Source organism: Propithecus coquereli, unplaced genomic scaffold (genome assembly GCF_000956105.1).
Source record: "Propithecus coquereli isolate 6110/MARCELLA unplaced genomic scaffold, Pcoq_1.0 Scaffold31, whole genome shotgun sequence".
NCBI lineage: Eukaryota > Metazoa > Chordata > Mammalia > Primates > Indriidae > Propithecus > Propithecus coquereli.
Genome location: NW_012148730.1, coordinates 6,420,304 through 6,424,497, shown reverse-complemented (window position 1 = coordinate 6,424,497; position 4,194 = coordinate 6,420,304).

The window sequence follows — 4,194 nt, the reverse complement described above, 5'->3', positions numbered from 1 at the left end:
TCTGTAGTCTCAGCTACCCGGGAGGCTGAGGCAGGAGGATCGCTTGAGCCCAGGAGTTTGAGGTTGCTGTGAGCTAGGATGACGCCACAGCACTCTAGCCTGGGCAACACAGTGAGACTCTGTCCCCCCCCCAAAAAATAAATAAAACAGCTCCCATGCAATACCTTTCCAGAGGTTTTACAGGAACAAACCAATGGTGTGTTTTATAATCCATTAATAATTAAGTCAATTTTATTCATTTGAGGTCCACTAAAATGAATTTTACAATATCACTCTCCACAGGCAAAATAAAATATTGAAGACTAATATTCAGAAGGCAGAAAATAAAAAAAGATTAAAAAAAGAAAATAACCCATCAACAATAGTTTTCATGATTAATCCATTTAAAATAAGTTTACATTTTTTTATTTTCTAATTTTTCCTCTTTTAATAAATCATAATTTTGTATAAAATAAAACACCACAATTCCTTCCAAGAGTCAGCATTTATGCACCAACTAGTCATTCCCCACTACTGTAAGTTTTCCTTCCAGCTCTCTCCTTTGCTGTGTTCTCTAAGGTCTTTTCAAATTTTTAATACAAATATCTGAAAAACTCAATGTATTAAAAACTCAATGGCTGTTAAAGAATATTCAATTTTACTTTTCACTGGTCAAGTGAGTATATTTCAAGAAGGAGGGTCTTTTTTAGTCAAGTACTAGGCCAAGCCAGTTGGGGGTGTTATTTGGAGTCAGGAAGATCTTCTAGATCTCTAATCACACCTTGAACCTATATAATGAACCATGGTAGCCAGCAGATATTTTAAGGCTCAGCAAACCTCTACCCCAAGCTGTCAGAAGCCATGGCTCAAGAAGAGGAGATAAGATAAAAGCAGAGGAAAATTTGGTTTCTGCTGGTGCATTGTTTTGTCCCTTGAAATCTGAGAGGAATAAATTGGGCAAAAGAAGTCTAAATTTTGGCCTATCATGTGCCTTTGCCACAAGTTCTTCACCTACTGGATGGGCTTGATGATGCTGATAAAAAAGCAAGCTCTTGATTTTTGTTTGATATACTAGTGGCATCTCCTAGGAGCCCCTCATATTTGAGGAAAGGACATTCTCTTTGTTGATGATACGTTAGAAAACAGTAAAGGTGACTCTTAAGAAGGCTTTGAAGTAGATTCTTCAGAAAGGAAAAGAAAAACACACCTAAGAATCATAAGGATATTCAAGACACTTAAGAAAGAAAAAATAAATCTTATGGTCTCTCCACGCTGACAGTTTCCTTAAGTAGAATACTGTATTTAATTAAATATATGTTGACTTGAAGACAAGTGTATATTTAATCTTCCTAATTTCCATCATTTGGTACATTTCCACAGAACTAAAAATTCATTACCTTTGATATATCATACAGCATGTCTATGCATGAAGTATATCAAATATAACAATATGCTACAACTGCATTAAGATAACGAATGGAAGTAGTTTGTAGTATTTTCAATCAAGGTAGAAAAGATAAGAACATTTCTATATCTAAACATATTAAATTGAACACATTTTATGCATATAGAAGATAAAAATTTCATTTGAAATATGTTTTGTTAGTTTTAATACTATGGATATCTTATATGATTTATAAATGTTAATTTTGGAAAGTAAATTTAATCCACGAAGCAAAATGTAATCTACTTACATTCATGAGTCACTAAATGATAGGGACACATTCTGAGAAATGCATCCTTGGACTATTTTGTCATTGTGCAAACATCAGAGTGTACTTACACAAACCTAGACAGTATAGCCTACTACACACCTAGGCTATCTGGTACAGCCTACGACTTCTAGGCTACAAACCTATACAGCATCTTACTATATTGAATACTGCAGGCAACTGTAGCATAATGATAAGTATTTGTATATCTAAATATATCAAAACATAGAAAAGGTACAGTAAAAATATGATGTAAAATATAAAAAATTGTACACCTATATAGGGCACTTATCATGAATGGAGCTTGCAGGACTGGAAGTTGTTCTAGACAAGTCAGTGAGTGGTGAGTGAATGTTAAGGCCCAGAATATACTGTACAATACAGTAGGCTTCATGAATACTGCACATTTAGGGGACATTCAATTAAAACATTTTTTTCTTCAATAATCACCTAACCTTAGTTCACTGTAACATTTTTGCTTTATAAACTTTAACATTTTTTTTCACTCTTTGACTCTTTGATAATCACACTCAGCTTAAAACATATTGTGTAGTTGTACAAAAACATTTTCTTTCTTTATATCTTCATTTTTTTCTATGTTTATTTATTTTTTTTTTACTTTCTTTTCAAACATTTTTGTTAGAAACTAAGATACATATACACGCAGTAGCCTAAACTTAAACAGGGTCAGGATCATCAATATCACTGTCTTCCACCTCCACATCTTGTCCCGTTGGCAGGTCTTCAGGGACAATAACATGCATGGAGCTGTCATTTCCTATGATAACAATGTATTCTTCTAGGATATCTCCTGAAGGACCTACCTGAGGCTGTTTTACAGTTAACTTTTGTTTTAAATAAGTAGGAGTACACTGTGAAATAATAAAAAGTGTAGTATAGTAAATATATAAGCCAGTAACACAGTTGTTTATTATCATTATGAAGTACTATGCACTATACATAATTGTATGTGTAATACTTTTATGTGACTGGCAACACAAAAGGTTTGTTTACAGCAGCATCACCACAAATACATGAGTAATGCATTACACTATAATGCTACAACAGCTACAAGATGACTATGCACTAGGAATTTTTCTGCTCCATTATAATCTTATGAGACTACTGTCATATATGAGGTCCATCATTGACTGAAATGTATTTGCATTTTCTTTAATGATAAATAAAATCTCTTCAAAAGTAGAGTCCCTATTTCAAGTATATTTCTATCCTCTCTAGTGCCTAACACAGTGTCTTACACATGTGATACTTAATTTATAGTTTTATAGTTCAGCCCTATTTATTTCCTAAAGGATTTGAAGAACGCATCTGCTATGGATGAAATATTTGTTCCTCTCCAAAATTCATATGTTGAAGCCCTAACTCCCAATATGATGGTATTTGGAGATGGGGCCTTGGAGAGGTAATTAGGATTAGATGAGGTCATAAGGGTGGGGCCCTCATGATGGGATTAGTGCCCTTATAGGAAGAGACACAAGAGAGGTCTCTCTTTCTGTCTCTCTCTCTTTCTCTCTTTTCCCCTTTCTCCCTCTCTCCCTCTCCCTCTCCCTCCCTCCCCACATGCACAAAGAAAAGATTATGTGAGCACACAACAAGAGATCACTGCCTGTAAACCAAACCAAGAGGCCTCAGGATGAAACCTGCTTCACTGGCACCTTGATCTTAGACTTCCCAGCCTCCAGAACTGTGAGAAATACATTTTTGTTGTTTAAGCCACCCTGTCTGTAGTAATTTGTTATGGCAGCAAGAGGTGACTAAGATACTATCAAAATAAAATGTAATGTAATTCATGATAATTACAGCTAAAAACAGAATAGAGATCATCAAAGAAATCTAGAGAAACTAAATATTCTTAGGTACCTAAGGTATATTAGTTACTACTGTTTAGAACTGGCATTTCCTCTGTTTTCTAGCAGCTAAGACACAATAGGAAATATGCTGGATTACATAGTATTGATTGTTTGAGGGGGGAAAAAAGCAAACATTCCGCCCATTTTCAATCTTTGTCTAGAAAGATAATACCAAAATATAGAAGCTGTTTGGAAAAGCTCCAGGAGCCAGCCCAAGGGTCGTCAATGAATATATCAATGCCGTAGAACTAGGGCTAAGGTGGGTGTAGCACTTGAATAACAGCCATTAAGGCCAACTTTTTGGCCACCCCCAGACACAGTCTTCATCCTCTCTCACTTTAAAAAGGATTATCCTATGTCTAGTTGAATAAGCATCAACCTTTGCTGTTGGAGAGGTCCAACAGTTCAATAATATCCTTTTACCAATTTTGCTGAAATAAATGCCTAAAGTTCTACTTCAGAGTGAGGGAAACCATCTTTAATAATTCACGATTAAGATGAAGACTAAACTTTTAATTTAATAAAAGCTGAAAACTTTTTAAAAAACATTTAATTATACATGGAAACTTCTTTTATACAGTGACAATATGTGTAAATATTTGGGAAGATATTTGAAAGAAGGAAATTCAAAT